This window comes from Cuculus canorus, chromosome 1 (assembly GCF_017976375.1).
Source record: "Cuculus canorus isolate bCucCan1 chromosome 1, bCucCan1.pri, whole genome shotgun sequence".
In the NCBI taxonomy this organism is placed as follows: domain Eukaryota; kingdom Metazoa; phylum Chordata; class Aves; order Cuculiformes; family Cuculidae; genus Cuculus; species Cuculus canorus.
The window spans coordinates 89,524,969-89,542,898 of NC_071401.1; the positions used below are offsets into that span (position 1 = coordinate 89,524,969).

The following is a 17,930-nucleotide window of genomic DNA, read 5'->3' on the forward strand; positions in this document are numbered from 1 at the left end:
CTACCTGACTGAGGGAGGTAATTTTTCCACTCTACTCCACACTAGTGCGGTCCCACCTTAAGTACTGGGTGCAGCTCTGGGCATCGCAGTGGGAAAGGATGTAAAGCTACTGCCGAGCATCCAGAGGAAGCCACGGAGTTGATGAAGGGTTCAGAGGGGAAGACATGTGAGGTGCAGGTGAAGTCGTCTGTTCAACCTGGAGGAAACTGAGAGGAGACCTCATCACACTTTACTGCTTCCTCACAAAGGAAGGAGGAGGAGCAGGCGCTGATCTCTTCTCTCTGGCCACCAATGATAGGACCTGAGGGAACAGCAGGAAGATGTGCCAGGGGAGGTTTAGGCTGGATATTAGCAAAGGGTTCTTCACCCGGAGGGTGGTGGAGCAATGGAGCAGCTCCCCAGGGAAGCAGTCATAGAACCATGCCAGGAAATATTCAAGAAGCATTCGTACAACGCCCTCAGACACACAGTGTGAATGATGAGGTTGTCCTGTGCAGGAGCAGGAGCTGCACTCAATCAATGCTCCTTGTGGTTCCCTTCCAACTCACGACATTCTGTGAATTTATAATCTACGTAGACTGTGATTCTACCGAGTCCATACTCTAAAGCAGTCATGTACACAAAGGCTAATGCAGCACAGGAAGATATGAGAACAAAAGACCTGTTTAGCTTTTCAAAACGCTGGCATCCCCTAACAAGGGGTCTGTAGGAGGTGAAGGAGGATGTCCTGATAGGATGAGGCCTCAAGCTGTACCAGGGGAGCTTCAGATTGGACATTAGGAAAAATTTCATCACTGAAAATGTTCTCAGGCACTGGCACAGGGCACCCACGGAGGCAGTTGAGTCCCCATCCCTGGAGGGATTTAAGACAGGTAGATGAAGTGCTTAGGGACATGGTTTAGTGGTGGACAAGTACAGCTGGGTTTGATGATCTCAAGGGTATTTTCCAACCTAGTGATTCTACGGTTGTATGAACAAAGTCACCCCCGCGTGCCCCTGTGTCGCTCCCAGGCCCTGCTCAATGCCCCCCGCCGGCCGGGGCCAAGGCCTCGAGGGGAATCGCAGCCGAGCACCAGGCAACCGGATCTCCCCCCGCTTTTCCCAGGGCGCTCCCAGCCGCCAGCGCCGCCACTCCCCTCCTACACCTTCTCCTCCCCCGGCCCCGGCCCCAGGTCCCTCCCCGACAAGAGACCCAAGCGCGAAGGCGGTCCTAGGGGAAAGCAGGGCACGCGCGCCATGCGCACCAGGCGGTGGCCGCGCTGACGTCATCATCCGGGACCCCGCGCGCGCGCGCAGCCCGCCCGGCTGAGGTGGGGGCCGGGGGTTACAATGGGACCCGCTGCGGCCCAACCAGCGTGAAGCAGCGGCGGCGCGCACCACACACCCACACCCACACCCACAGAGAGCGAGCGCCCGCGCGAGAGGGGGGGGGGGTGTCTTGGCCCTCGCAGCTGCGGCGGTGATTGACAGCCCAGGCGCGCGTGGGTGTGCGGGAGGGACGGGGGGGTGGTCGAACGGTTGTGCGTCGGGGCCGCCATCTTTGCCCAGGGCCCCGCCAGGCCGGAGCGTTTGCGCCGCCGCGTCTCGCCTGCCCTCCTCCCCCGCCTCTCCCTTTCCCCTCCCTCTCCTCCTCCCTCTCCCACAAGCCCGCACGCACCGAGCCGTCAGCGCGGAGCTCTCCAGCCGCTCCCCCCTCCCCCCGCCATCGTCTCTCCTCGCCTCAGCCCAGCGCGGGGTGCGCGTGCACCGCTTCCCCCCCTCCCCTCCCCCCCCGCGGCCCCCGGACGGGGCGGAGCGGCGCGCGCAGGGCCCGGCCGAGCCCCATCGTAGCGCCCGCCGGGCACCCGGCCTGGTGACGCAGGAAAAACGCCCCGCCGGAGCGGCCCCGCCGTCTGAAGCGCCGAGGGCAGCGACACCCGCTTCCATTCTCCCTTCCACCGCCGGCGCCCGCCCGCGAAGGACGAAGGAGGAGGGTTAGCCGGGGCACGGAGCCGCCCCCTCTCCGCGCCGGCTGCACCGCGGGGCCTGGCATGGGACCGAGCCCCGCCGGCGGCCGGGGATGAGGCAGCGCCCGGCAGGGCACAGCGCCGCGGGACCGGGGGCAGCCGTGCGGGGGTGAGTGTACGAGCTCCGCGCCCGGGCGGGGCCGCGGGACGGAGTGGGGGGGGCACTGCCCAGGAGGCGGCCCCGGCGAGCGGCTCCACGGCCCAGGATGGCGTTCCCTAGGGATGCCGCTCCGTGGTCCGGAGATGGCTCTTCCCAGGGATGTTGATCCATTGGGCTCCGTGGGTTGGGAATGGCGCTTCCCGGGGATGTCGCTCCTTGGGCCCGGAATGGCGCTTCGCAGGGATGTCGATCTATTGAGCTCTGTGTGCCGGGAATGGCGCTTCCTGGGGATGTCGCTCCATGGGCCGGAGATGTTGTTTTATGGGCCAGGAATAGTGTTTCCCGGGGACGTCTCTCCATTGGGCTCCATGGACCGGGAATGGCTTTTCCCGGGGATGCCGCTCCATGAGCGAGGAATGGCGTTCCCTAGGGATGTCGCTCTATGGGCCGGGGATGGCGTTTCCCGGAATGTTTCTCCACTGGGCTCCATGGGCCAGGAATGGCGTTCCCTGGGGAAGTCACTCCAGTGGGCTCCATGGGCCGGGGATGGCTTTCCCCAGGGATGTAGCTCCCTGGGAATGGCGCTCCCCGGGGCTGCCGCTCCCTGGGCCGGGGGTATCGGGCGCCCCGCCGCCGGCCCCGGTGTGGGCAGGGCGAAGGGAAAATGGCTGACGGCTGCTCGCCCTCCTGCCGGGGCCGGAGCGCTCCCGGTGCCCCCGGGCGGTGCCTGCCCCGCTTCTCGCCTCCCCTCGCTCCGAACGCCATTACTGAGGAGGAGCGAGCGGGGCCGCGTAGGCCCGGGCGACGCCTGCAAATCGGGCCCTGCCGAGCCGCCTTGCCTACGTTCTCAATGAAAAAGCGCCCGCACCGGCTCCTTCACGCCCGCTGTAAACATTATCGACGCGCAGGCCCCTCCTCTGGCCTTGGCTTCCGTGCACAAAAACCGCCGGGGGCTTTTCGCGTCTTCGCCCTCCTGCCGCTTCTCCTCTGCGCTCTGTCCTGGGGCTCGTCTGTTGCGATTGATTTTAGCCCGAGGTGTGCGGCGGGGGTAGTTGCGGGCGGTTTGGGCCGCGGCCATTCTCTGTCATTGTCCTCGGGAAAACGGAGGATTTTACCAGTTGCATGGGATGTTGGGGTTTTGTTTTGTGTTGATAATGACTCTCTTAACTGCTGTGGCGGTTCTCCGTTGCCGTCCTTAAGGAAACCAAGAATTTTACCCGTTGGATAGGTTGTTGTTGGAGGGGAGTGTTGATAATCGCTGCCTTTACGTGTGCTGTCCCACTTTGTGCGGCGTTGTTTATATACAGAGAGAACAACCTTCGAAAATAATTAATTTTGTTCTTAAGTAGATTTGGTTCTCAGGGAAGCATCGGAGACCGTTTAGGTGTTTTTTTTAGGTGCCGTATTTCATTTTCAGGTTGCTCCCTCAGAAGTCCGGTAAAGTATTTTGAAGATGGACAATAACACAGAACTGTGTAAGGGAATAAACTCTTGCAGTAAAGAATTGTTCTGAGTAAACGTTCAAGGGACTCCTAGGCTCACAGTAGATGTGTTTGGTCTGTCTCAGCTGTCTTCACGTTGTCTGTGCAACTTGATTTATATTCACAGTTCTGCTGTTGTATTCGTGTTACTGGACGTTCGCATCAGCCCGAAGACCCTCTGAAGTCATGGAGCTCAGTCGAAGCACAACGCTTGCTTTTGCTGACCTAGTTGCAGAACTGGGGCCTGCCTTTTTTAAAAGTTGTTGAAATTGGATATTAATACGCAGCGTTAAGTATACTAGCGGCAACACTCGTTATGACAGACAGCCTAGGTAACCTGTCTTTTCCAGCTGGCTTCTCAAATGCCTGACAATTGTATATTAGAATTGTAATGTTTAGGAGGGGACTGTTGATGGGTATTTGGAGGGCGATTGACCTGTATTATGGAATTGAGATGGTGTCTCTGGTAGGAAAGATTTAGACTTGAATATGGAGGCAGCTAACTTCATCTTGTAAGGTTCTACTTTGAGAAATGGGCAGGACTCCTCACCCTAAATGATCAAGTAACATATTAATTTAAGCAAAATCCTAACTCATGCATGAGAGTGTTGGAGTGTTTATTTGATTTTTGGATTGTTTTTTTGTTAGATTATTTGTGTCTAGGTACTGTTTATTCCTTCAACAAACAAAATACAGTAGCTAACATAAGAGGTTCAGGGGAAGCATATAAAATACATGTATTCGTGTGTAATACACTAGGCAGTGATGATGTTTGATGATAACTTAGAATGAAAAACATAAATGTAATTGTAAAGCTGCAGTGGAAGAAACTATCAGAGTTTTTGGAGTAGGGGGAAGTAATCTAGCTAAAAATAAATGTGAGATTGTATCATAGTAACTTTAAAACTTTTTCCTTTCTCTCCAATATCTTCTGTAGTTTTCTTTGTGTAGGTTTTCTAAACAGTATTTCTTCCTGGGTAGCCTCTGTCTTGGTCTTTCTAGGCTGCTGTTGCTTCATGTCTTACAGAATTTGCCCTTGTGGTAATACATCTGCCCACTGACAGGGAGGCTACCTCTGGAGGTAGTAATCAATAAGGATAGCAGTAGCAAAACTGTTTACTCTTTCTGTATCTGGGAGACACTATTGCCCTTATATAAACATTTTATTTTCCATATTACGCTGCATTTGTACTCAGAAATAGACCAGTGCAACTACTCTGTTCTAAATGCACGCTTTTAGGTTTATGCATTTTATTAAAATTCTGGAATTCTTTCAAGAGAGACTTGGGATAAAAAGAATGGATTAGTGTCTATGCAACAGGATTAAATAGACTTTTAAAAAAAGTAAAGATATCTGTAATATCTTTGTTCCAAGACATCTTATGTTTAAAATTGACATTAATTTAGGAGTTTGTCATATTAATACAACTTTGGGTAAAAATAAGTAGGAGTTCTGTTATTCATTAGTTAAATTACTTTTAAATGGATTTAAAGTTATGTTTCTGTCAGACATGTGGTGAAAATATATTAATTTCCGTGGGAAATATTTCTGTCCTTCCTGCTGCATTTTAGAAATAAGTTCTGAACTTATTTCGGGTATTTGAGTGGCAAGCATTTTTGTGTTAGACAGTACTCTGAGTGTGTGTATATGTGTTTGTTTTCCCCAGAAATACTGTTTTATATATCCTAAGAGAGCAAAAAATTGTAGTTACATTTTGAGAACATCCTGATCAGGATAGCCTCATTTGTGAAATAAATTAATTAAAGGTGTCCCTTCACTGTTTTTTATTTAAAGCGTGATTTAAAAAAAAAAAAAAAAGCGCCAGCTCCCTCAAACCCCCAAACTATTACAGTTGCTTTAGTTCTTCTTCTTGTAATCACAAATGTTTGTTTAAACCAAACCAGTAGTCTTGTTTATCCATTAACTGCAGAGCCCTGTGTGAAGTGGTTGTCTGAAGATGTTAAGAAACGTTGCTGCATTTTCTGGTCACTTGAAAACTTGCACGTGTGGAGGATTTTGTGTCCTTTATGGAATTGTTTCATGAATGGATGTTAGCATTAGTATTAATGTGAACATGTGGAAGTGGTTTCCCTTGTTCAGGTGTCTTTTAAGTTTTTCTTGTAACCTGGGTATATGTTCTCTTGAAACCCATTGTAGCTGCATCCAGTTTTATTATCCATATCACTGTTGTTTAGAATCAGAGATAAACATTTAAAGCTGTACTTGAGGGTATGTTTTGGGAACACTGCTTGATAATGTCTGCCTTTTATTGTAGTACCTTGCCTTTTGCAAATTTGGCAATGCTATATGCTGTTGACATGAGACAAGTCTACACGATGTTTGTGGTGTAGAAATACATTTTTTTACATAACTGAGCTTTTTATGTATATAGTCTCCCTGATACAAATGTAATTAATTAAAAATTAATCTATACTGCTGTATTGGTCCTTTTTCTTCTATGTAGAACATTCACCGCAATTTTTTTTTTCTCCATTTTTCTTAAGAGTTTTTATTAAGAGGTTCTTATTCTGCAGTATCCAGTAGTGATGAATGTCAGTTGCATAGTGGTCTTGTGGAGCAGTGGGTTATATTTAGGAAGAGCAGCTTGGTAAACCTTTGTATTGCAGAGTGGTAGTTAAAAGAAAGTCTTTCCCTGGCAGTGGCAAGGGGTGGCAGGGTCTTTCATAATCATGTGCTTGCATGCATTGAGACTTTAATTTTTCTACCTGGGAAGTTGGAGCTGCTTTGGATAAATGTGTTAGAAAAGTGCAGTGATATTTTTCATACATTACAGCTAGGTTTTGTTCTCTTATTAAAGTAGGAACATGTTAAAATTCTCACACTATTATAATGAATGACAGTTTTGTAGTGAGTTTTAAAACAGTTAACATTGTAGTGGCTATCTCCATTGTTCTTAGGCTGTTGCATGACTTGAGATTATGGCTAACAGAAGTTCCCTCTGCACATCATGACAGGACTATGCCTTGACTTAAATCTTCTTGTTTAGAGTCTTTAATAGATAGACAGTGGCAGAAAACTGTTCTCTCATGACTTTACACCCTCAAAATGACAGCTACTGCATTTCTGAGACATTGCTTTTTCCACTTGTGCCCATTGGTGCTTTGAGAACTTTCTGTAGATCTGAGTTGGTAAACTTGTTTAAAATATTGACTGTCAGTAAGCTTACAGGAGAGCTGTTAATAACTTTCCCTGCCCTAGGGGAGAGGAGTAAAGTAAGGTCTTAAAGTAGCCAGTGGTGACTTACTGTAAAATCTTTTGCTTCTTTTTGTTTTTAATGGAGTTTAACAGCACAGCCGGTTCCTTTTGCACTTTCTGTTGTGAACTCTCTGGTATTTGCTTCATATTTTAAGAAGCCATTAGTTACTCCTTTTATTTGAGAATTGAATTAAATCTGCTTGATATCCAAGCTCTTTGGTTGCCAACTGTTGACGTGTTTTCAAATAACAAATTTAAATACTGGGAATAAAAACCATTTGGATACATCCATGTTCACAAGCCTACTTTCTAAAGGAAACATTACTGATGTATGGCGTTCTTAAAAGGTTAGTTAGCATTAGCTATGAGAATGTTTACTTGCTTTTGTTTAACTTCTTCTGCTATACCAACACCTCCAAGAGTGATCAGTGGGATGTAGATTTAAAATATAGTCATGGTTTGAATGCTAGTATTTTCAACTTACTTCATAGGGTAATCATCCTTGATCTGCTTACAAAACCAGTATGCAACTGCCAACAGAAGAACGTGATTTTCTTGCATATCGATCTTCTTATGGACATCTTAGCAAATCATAGTGTTTGGTAGTTAGCATTTAGCCATGAATTCACTTATAAGAGGGGAATTCCACATTGCATCATTCCTGAAAGATGTACATCTGTGAACAGAGAACTCTCACAGAAGTGTGTTTTCCAATTAGTTTTTTAAACTGAGATTCAAGAATATGTTGAAGGTAGAACACAAACATGTGACTCCTTACTGTTTGCTGATATTCTCTACTCCTCTCTGCTATAAACTGTAAAAGACTTCCCTGATAACTTTTGTAACGGAAATGTTCACTTGCATGCTTCGAAGTAATGAAAAGTACATGTAAGGAGTTTCAGGGCTCACTGTTCATTAAGCTTTCATGTAAAATAGCCAAAACTCAAGTAATAGAAAGTTGTCACCAGAAGAGCCTTTCTTTAAGACAAACAGCTTTTTTTTGTAACAGCTGAATTGCACCGTGGAATGACACAAAAATGTACATTTTAAGTTCCGTAGGTTTCAATGCTTCAGTCACTTAATTGCTGTTTAACCATTTACCTAATTCAGTGGGACTGCGTGTGGGAAAAGGTATTTTTTTTTGTTAGGGTCATCTTGGCTATAATGCTCTGAAATGATGGAAGGAGATTGTTAGAAATGTGTTCAGTAAAGAAAAAACAATAGTGATGTGCACCAAGTAGAATCTCTCTGTTAGGGCTTTCTTGGTTGGAGAGGAGTGTCCTTGCCAGCTCAGTGGTGTGGGATAGTGGTGACAGACCCATATTGACTGTGGGTGGAATTTTGGTTTTCTTGTCCAGAAATGAAAGTTGACAGTGAGTGGAAGAAAAATCTTTTACTTTTGTAATATGAGAATGAATGTTTTTGTTAGAATATATTGGCATCTCAGTAAATGAACCTTGCATCTTTTTGCTATCTGAGCAGTGAAGTACTTCAGTGTGTTTTTGACTAAGCTTCAACAGAACAAGTCCATGAATTTGAAAGTGAAGTAAGAAAGATGGATTGCTTAGCTTGATTTTCAAGTGAATAGGTTGTTGAAAGACCAAAATTTTGATAAACTGAGAGCTTAAACTGTATTTTGTCTTATGTTAGACTTTGTAATTCAGAAATAAAATGTTAATTGTTTTGTGATTTCTTGATGTTTCCTTTTAGCACTTTTTTCTGAATCCTTTAGCTGTGAGGATTTCCTTTTGTGTTTTTTTTTTTTTTTTTTTTAAATTGTGACAGAAATTCTCTTCAGCTCAGTGATGGAAACTTCAGTGAATTTTTCTACAGTTTCAGGCTCCAATTTTGCAGAGCCTTGACATTTCAGGCAATGCTTGGTTGATCACAGTGGGACCTTAAAATCCAAGATTCTTATAATTGTGTATACACACGTGTGCACGCGCGCACACACATGTGCAATGGGACTTCTTTTTTAAGATGATGTACTGACTTTTTTTCCCTAGGTGAGGTAGTAATGTCAGATGTGCTTTGTAGTTTTCTTGCTCTGTCAGTTTCTTTGTGATGGTTCTGGTAATTAGACAGGTAGAGAACCTTCACACTGCCTGAAAATTCTTACTGTTCTTACTGTAGCAGTTTAGCCAGATTGCTGTAGTTGACAGATTGTAATGTGTCTAAGGGAGTATGTAACTGTGTACTTGGTGTGCTGTTTGTTTGTATGCTTCATATTGGGTGCAATATCACACAGGAAGATTGTAGTGTTAAGTTATATACATTATCTAGACCAGCGGCAAGGAACTAACAGTCGAGAATACAAAATCAAATCTCTCCTGTGAGAGCTGCCTCATGCCTTTAAGTATGAGCTAACACCATATCATACCTGAAATACAGTTCGAGAAGTTTTCAGTGTTGGTGGGCCACGGTTGTTCTTCATGGGTCTGAAAAATACACTAATAGTAGTAGTTCCCACCTACAATGAAGACAAAGCCTTTAATTCTACTTTCAGTTATTCTGACAGAAAATTTTGCTTTGAATGTGAGTTTATCATAGAGTATGTCACATGACTTCTAAATGGCAGTTGTCCACTGGAAGGCTTTATTCCTTATTTCTTTAACATAATTAGCTTCTCTATGTATTTGGTTAATTTAAGTTCTTTTCTCAGAACTTCTGTGCCAGAAAGGGAGGGAACATGGAGAAGCCAGAACAACCACGTTGACATTTGAACAGTTCATCTGCAGTGTTTCTTCCATCTATAGCAGTTAGAATGACTTTTGATTTGGGGTACATTTCTGTAGGAAAGAAAACCTTCTTTCACAAGCTCTGGAAATGTTTGTTTTCTCTTTAGATAATTGTCTCATAATTTTTAAGTTATTTTGTCTTAAGAAGTGAGGGTTTGTTTGTTTGGTTTTTTTTGTTTAAACATTTATAGTTTGCTCCTACTTGCCTGCTTGGTCCGGTGTTATTAGTCTGCTTTAAAGAAATGCTGTGGTGAGGTTTTATTAATTTGATAAAATTAATGCTTATGCATTTACCTTTTTTCTTTTATTTCCTGAATATCCTCTGTTTAATTAATTCTGTTTTCTTATGCCATTTTTCCTTGAAAATGTTACTTATAAATTCAGAATGCCCAGTTGTTTTAGTGACTATCTTCCTTTGAACGTCGTTTTTCTCTCTCTCGTACTCCTGGGTAGCTACTGCTTCTGGGTAACTAATGCTTTGTTTCACCAAAATTGATGAGGTTAGCTTTATACTTTGTGAGAGACTGTCTTGCTGAGAAGAAAGTGTCTTCTTTACAGACAGCAGCTTGTCACAGGGAGTGTATAATAGGTTGCTATTTTTCTGTGTTTTACTTTGAATTTGTGAATATGAGGCTGATGTTTGTATGTTATTTTTGCTCAGATGCTTTATAAGTGCAAGTGAAAAGTTTGTTTCCTTACCCCAAGTTAAAAACATAAATTGAATTTGGGTAGTATTACTTTTTTGCCCAGCTATAGTGTGTGTTATTTCATCGGGACTCGGGGATTGTAGTAATTCAGGGTGAATTCCTCAGCAGAACTAAAAGCGTAATTTTTAAAATGCTTCTATTGTGTGTTTTTCAGTTGAATTATCAGATGGCTTCAGTGAAGTTACTTAAAGCTTGTGTGTGGCAAAACCCAAATAATATAAAGAGCCTTGAAAAATGCACAAGTAATGATCTGTTTAAACATTTTACTACTTAAGGGGGATGTTTTAATTTGAGCCACAGGTGATTTCAGAAGGTTCCTCTTAAGTTTACATTAAAGTAGCAAATGGGGAAATATGAGACTTAAACTTGTCATTAAAGCAGTATTTTTTCCCCCACTTCATTATGAACTCTTCCTCCCACTGGATCCTCGACTCATTCACTTTGGAAGATGGATTGAATTGGATTGTCATTCAATATTTTATCTTTGGAGTTCATTCTGTAAATGCATGTATTACATCAGCTTAAATCCCGTACTGAGTAGAGATACTACTCTGTTAATAAACTTGATAGGTGCTTTTCATTCTGTCTGTACATTTCGCAAATAGTGACGTATTTCTCACATCACCCTGTAGATTAAAAGGCTTCAGTTGTCTTTTGTTTTATTGATGAAGAACTGAGGCACAGAGGTAGTAAACTTCAAAAGTACCTGTCGTAACTTTTCAACGGATTTTTGTTAGAAGTTCAGGTGTTACAGACCTTACATTGGTTTAAGTTACTGTTGTGCTTCCTTGCTCTTTCTCAGTTTTGCGTTTATCTTGGTACCCCAAAAACTGAGATAAGGGTGGCGAGGTTAATCTGAGAAATATGTGATTTCTCTAGCAAGTATATGAAAAAGGCACGGACAGAATTAACTTCTCAGGGTTTCTATATAGCTGTTCTGTATAGAACAAAGAGAGTTCTCTTTGACTTTTGGGAGTTCTTTTTCCTTTCTTGTGAAACTTTATTTAACTTCGGCAACAAATAAGATATGGACTTCTTGGTGCCTCAGTTGATTACAATCTACCCAGGGGACTTAGTTTGATGGAAATGAACTTTAGTTTGATGGAAGTTAAATTACAGTGGAAACAAGATTTCTCTGAAAATCCCAAATTATGTAGGAGAAAAATGACAGAGTGAGCCTTTGACAAATTGAGAGAGCATGTTCCGTCTGTCTTTCACACAGATGCAAAATTTTGTTATAGAAAAATTTCTTTTGCTAAGAAGTAGCAAAACATCAGCTATCACGGTGGCTACAGCTGTTGTACTCAGTTACGCATACTCTGTCCTCTCTAATTCCAGGGGGTTTGAGCTGAATTTCTAGATAATATTTGAATTATGCACTCTTGTTTACAGTTTCATAACTCTGGCTTTTTTTTTTTTTTTTTTGTCAGCAGAAGTGTAATTTTTGCCAGCTTCTGTGTTTTACATGATCTGCATTGTAGCTTTGTCACTGATTTATGTGCTTTGTGGTGAGATTATTCAAAGTGTTACTGCTAAATTAGTTTTCCTGACTCACTGGGATCTGTAAGTGTTCCACTGGCTTTATCATAACTTCCAGCGCAAAGGTAGTTTTTTGCTTTCACGTTTTTAGACTTCTCGCACCTAGCCTTATTCACTCTGGCTACTTAATATTTCTTTCATGACTGAACTTGTGCTGTTCATGAACTGGCATTTATAGTGTACTCAACTGCTTTCTATGTGTGCATTTTCCTGTGATATCCAGTGTTCTTGAGAAAAATTTTGGTCTTTATAACACTTCTGTGTTGTCAAGACTCTTCTCTGGTCTAATGTATGTGAACCATAGCTAAATATGTACTAACTATAATTATCCATATTCAGTTTCCTTCATTTTTCTTCCTCTTCCAGGGTGTATCTTATGATCGATTTGCACTGGTGCTAGAAAAGTTGGTTCTGTCCATGGTTATATAGTCTACCTTTTTCTCGTGCCGTTGTTGGTGCTCACATGGCATGTGATGGAGCTGAAAACTAAAATTCTTTTCATTCCTTTCCTCCAAGCTGCCTTTCAGACAGATTGGCTTCTTGATCTGGCTGACTGTGTGGTGACGTAAGGTCTAATACTAGTGGTGAGAAGCTGTTTAGGATGAAAGCGAGCAAGATCGCCTTCCTTCTGTTCTTTTCACAGTGGAGACTTAACTGTTTTCAAATAGACTGTGAAGCCATACCTTCAGCTAAGGCTTGTCCATGTTTAGAAATAGGATGGATCTTCTGTTATGTAACTTACTAGGATGTAATACCCTTACTGTGGGGTTGCTTTTTCTTACTGAGATTTCAACAATGAAAAGATCCATGTACGCACTGTGATGGCAAAACTGCCTTATGAGGGTTCTGTTGCTGTCATAGAATTGTAGAATCATAGAATAGTTTGGGTTGGGAGGGACCTTAAAGACCGTCTAGTTCCAACCTCCCCTGCCATGGACAGGGACATCCCACTAGATCAGACTGCCCAAGGTCCCATCCAACCTGGCCTTGAACACCTCCAGGGATGGGGGGGCATCCACCGCTTCCCTGGGCAACCTGTGCCGTTGCCTCACCACTCTCATCATGAAGAAATTCCTCCTTATGTCAAGAATTCTTCCTTATGTCGTGTTGTGTTTAAGCACTATCCCTAAAAAGAACAGTTATGATGTTCCTCTGGTGTCTTTATTTTGCATACTGAAGAGAAGTGCCCTTTAGCAAGGGGTTTATGTGATTTGGCAGTTAACTGTTTTCAGTGCAGGGACATGAGTAGTCATGTGTGGTTTGGATTTTTTTTGTGTGTGGTGGGTTGGATTTTTTTGATGACTTTCTGGTTTTCAGACATAGCTGCAACAAAGTCTTTCAGCCCGTTGTCAGTCCTTAGGATGTGGTAGTAGTTGATTGTTATCTCCCACATTTCTCGATGAAGGTTATGACGTGCTTTTTGACACAGGAGTATTAAGTTTCTAGGAGATTGAGGAGTCACTCTTTGGTTCTGTATGGAGTGAGTGTAGTGGAAATAACTCTCCTGTTTCCCTCACTGCTTGGTTCTTAATATACTTTCTAGGGGCTTCTTGTTGCTATCCAACTTCCTCTTTTATTTACCTTTTGGCTTCTATATCAAACCACAGCCTTTATTGTGTTGGCAGAAGGAACATTAAGACAGAAGACAAAACTGCTGTTCCTGTTGCTACTTCTTATTTACCTGCAGAGAGGCCAGGATTTTTAAGGGGAGTTGTTATACAAGTTCGACGGAGCAGATGGATTGTTTTCAGTGATTTCCTGAGCATTCAGTCTGCTTAGGCAGATGGCTTATATGAGTTTAGTTGTAGTGGAGCACATTTTTGAGGCAGTCTTAAAAAAAAAAAAAAAATAACTATCAGCTTATAACACCTTTAGTGAGCTTGTGCAAGCTTGATTTTTTGAAGCAAGTGTTTTTGAACTGAAGGGGTTGTAAGCCAGCAGGAAATGGCAAAATATTTACTTGCAGATAGTTAGCCTTAAGATTTTTGTACCCTTCCATGCTGAGTTAGGCAGTTGGTAAACTGAAACTAATTGGGAGTTTGGCTAAGTTTGTTAAGCAGTTAGTTAAGCAGTTACGAAGAAGCTTACTGAAACACAAATTGTAATGCTAATATCTCTTTGTTGTGTATTTGGGGCATTTTAAATTAATCCCGATGATGGTAATGTCTGAGTTCCTGTGCTTAGTTTTTGCTCTCTGATTGAACATTACATAGAATCACAAAATCATCGTTGAGGTTGGAAAAGACCTCTTGGATCATAGAGTCCGGTTATTAACCTAAGACTGCCAAGTCCACCACTAAACTAGTTTAATGTGCCTAAGCACCACTTCAATGCATCTTTAAAATTCCTTCTGGGATGATGACTCAACTGTTTCCCTGGGTAGCCTGTGCCAGTGCTTGACAACCCTTTTGGTGAAGAAATTTTTCCTGATATCCAGCCTAAACCTCCCTTGATAAAACTTCAGGCGATTTCCTCTTGTCCTATTGGTTGTCACTTGGGGGAGGAGACCAGCACCCACCTCACTACAGCCTCCTTTCAGGTAGCTGTAGAGAGCGATAGTGTCCCTTCAGCCTCCTTTTCTCCAGACTAATGAACCCCAGTGCTCTCACCCACTCCTTGCAAGATATGTACTCCAGACCCTCCAGCAGCTTCGTTGCCCTCTTCTGGACACGCTCCCGTGCCTCAATGTCTTTATTGTAGCGAGGGGCCCAAAACTGAGCACAGGATTTCAAGGTGCAGCCTCACCAGCGCTGAGTAAAGGGACACGGTCCTTTCTCTGCTTCTGCTGGCCATGCTGTTTCTGATACAAGCTGGGATACCATTGGCCTTGGCCACCTGGGCACATCAGAGTTTAAAACAAAGTGAAACTAAGGGTAGCACAATAATGGGAATACTTAAAGTGTTAGAATTTAAACCATTGGTATTTCACAAAGTTAATTTTGTCATAATTCAAGAATGTAAAAGGTTTACTACTTAATATCTGGCTTAAATGCTCTGTCATGCTTTAATTAGTATCATGCAGTTAACCAAACAGTAAATTGTGTTACATTTTATACTTGGAGGGAAAACTTTATAATGTGGTAATAATGGCACAGGATATTAGGAGTATAGACTTAGTGTGTTTAACATATTGTAGATTACAGAAGCTCTTAAATTCTCAGTAGAAAACATGAAGAGAGTCAGAAGGGACTAGCCTAATTTTTGAAGACGAACTTTAAACCTCACTTTTCTGTCAGAAGCCTTATAGTATAGTAGTGGTGGTGGTGGCATTGGGTACTGTGCTGGATGATGCCATGTCAGGTGCTGTGTGATTTAACAAAGAAGAGCATGCAGCTAGAATGTATAAGTAACAATGTAGTAATATCCATAATTCATTGACTGAATACTTTTAGATAACACTTCAGATATTTATAATACTGAGTTTTGGAAAGCCTTAAGTACAATACTCTATAAATATTCATGTTTTTAAGCCACAAGTGTAATGAACCTGGAAGATGCTGTTAGGCTTCCGTTCATATACTTGAGAAAGAATGGAGGTACCAAAAGCCATACAGCAGCTACCAGTGGCCTGGTACAATGTATGAACCTCATTAGAAATAACAGTAGCCACAATATGTTTATGTATCTCTGTGGGAAAATGAGGCTAGGGGTGCCACTGAGCCTAAGAAATGATGATTTAAATATTGGTACAGTTTGACAGGATCTTCCAAGGATGGAATGTTGAACTTCATTTTTTTTTTTTTTCTGCTCTGTTCCCAGAGAATAACCAAAGTTGTGGATAGTATAGCACATCAAAGGGAGTGCTTTTGATTTAAACTTTTTTACTAAGTTTTGGGTTTTTTTTTTCTGCAGTTAATATTTTTCATAATCTTTAGGCATTTGGACTAGATGATCATTGTAGGTCTCTTCCAACTGAAAAATATTCTATTCTTAAATATTCTGTTCTGTTCATGGGAGGAGGAGGCGGCAGATGCTTCATAGTTTTAGCTTCATCAATGCTGCCTACAAAATTATGCTAAAAAAATCTGAGATCTCTCTGTGAGCCCTGCAGCAGCAGGAGAACACAACTTCCAAGGAAGTGTCAAAGGTCAGCAGAGCTAAAGGGTAACGATTGTTAACAGTCATTAAGGGTGTGAGCCCAACTCTCCAAAAGAAATGAGTGCTTTTTGAAATTTATAAAACTGATGTTCTTTTCTTGTTGACTATAGGACCTGATTTAGAGAGAATTTATAGAATCTAATGCAGCCTCAAATAGTAGTAACCTCCTGCATGATTTGCAGAACCGAAGTTCTGGTTGTGTGTCAGTGGTTTCACTGCTGTCTTCACAATATCAGATACAAACTCCAAAGCTCAAAAATTTGACCATTAAAGAGGAAAGAATTATCCCTTCTAACAATGGAACTGAAAGAGCTTCTAAAGTGGTTAAGAAACTGAAGTTTGCAGTTTGGAGAAAAACTGTCAATGCATCAGTGTTTATTTTTGTTAACCTGAATGTGAATATGACAGACTTCTTATGGCAAATCTGAAGAAAATAGCAAAAAACATTCTTTGCTGTGAAATGATGTAATGTCTAAACACAAACAAAACCAAGTAGGCTCAAGCAACTAGGAAGTGTAGTATTGATGATGTTAGTCTCATAAAATTAAATAAAAGTGAGATAGCTTTTTACAACAAGTTTTGGCCTTGTTCTAATTAGCCTTAATACTTTAAAAATGGGTACTGCTCAACTTAAAACCATAACTATGACAGACCATTTTCTTATCTAAGCTCAGTTGCTTATAAGGTTACATGTTAACAATCAGATTTAATTTGTTTGTTTTAATACTACCTTTCAGAAGCTAGTCATCTTCATGGCTTGTATGAACTGACTTTCTTGCTGAATTCTTGCTTTCAAGAAAACTAGCCTTTGGTAAAAATGGTGTTTACAACTCTTTTGCTGATGTGATTTAACTTATTTTAAGAGCCTTTTGCTGAAGTGCTCTCTTGGCTTTGATTTTTAATCCTTTGCATAGTTGGTAGTATTTTTTTTACACTCCCCTATTACTGGTTTTGTTTCAAACCTATGAAACCTAGGCCTTTATTCTCATTTAGTTCTGTATTTTGTCTATTTCATATCTGCTGTCTACTTAAATGTCCAATGCAAGACCATAACCATGTCACAATGCTTAGTTCCTCATATGTTGGAAGATAAAATTCCTAAGCCCTTTCAGTGGGAGCGTTGGGTGGAAATACTACTTCAGTGTTACCTACTGTTCTGGGAATGCATTCAGCATCTTCTTGCTTGATGTGAGGAGTAGTGTCACTGAATATATTACTCTTTGTCACTTATGCTTTAAAAGTTATGCTTAAAAATGGTTTCTGCATACGGACATAATTTTGGGTTGAAACTGTGCCTATATATAGTTGGTACTGGTATCATCTGGTCTTCTTAGCTCTGTGTGCTATTTCAAACAGCCAAGAAATGTTTTCTTGCGTGACTAGATGACTTGCAAAACACTTGTTTTGGATGTATTGGTTCTGTTCTTGAAGATTACAGCTTAAAAGCTCTTTGCATGAAATAGTATCTTACTGTATTTATAACGTCAGGCTTCAGAACTGAAAAGGAAATGTTTTGTCACGTCAGGTCAAATGTTTTGTGTAGGGAAAAGGCAGGTCCTTGCTGCTTTTTCTGATTTATGTGCTTGATTGGCGAAGATTGCTTTTTTTGAAATAAAACTTCAGTTACAAACACAGTTCACATAGTGCTTGCCTGCTGGCTTCCAGTTCTTTCTCCTTTGATAGGCCCAAAACTTGAAGAGGAGAGTAGAAATAGCAGTCTTTAAAGGACATCTTTTATTGCCTTGCAGTAAGGCAATAAGATAAGTAGCAGTTGGAAACCCCAGAACAGCTAGGCTGCCTTGGAAGTGTATGGTCTCTAGCATTCTGTCCTGTGGACAGTCTTGTAATGGATTCACATATTTGATTCAGCATGTTGCACTCTCATCCTGCTGGGGCAGGCAGTTACTGTGGAGGGTATCTTTGTTGCTACTTTTTTTTTTTCCTAGATGTAAAAGGCTGTGATTCACAAGTTTCTTACCAGTTCTGTGACGAGAATTATATGCTTCTATTAAATAGACAACAGCTCTGAATTTTATTCTTGCTG

General features: G+C 42.2%; 1 protein-coding gene across 2 annotated transcripts in view; it reads left to right on the forward strand.

Annotated features, from left to right (window-relative positions):
• The first annotated feature begins 1,795 nt into the window (after positions 1 to 1,795).
• USP9X (ubiquitin specific peptidase 9 X-linked) overlaps positions 1,796 to 17,930 on the forward strand; it is a 110,617-nt gene continuing 94,482 nt past the window's right edge. For both annotated transcript variants that reach the window (XM_054055648.1, XM_054055652.1), the window contains exon 1: positions 1,796 to 2,115. The gene's annotated coding sequence lies outside the window, so the exon portion shown is untranslated. The remainder of the gene's footprint in view (positions 2,116 to 17,930) is intronic.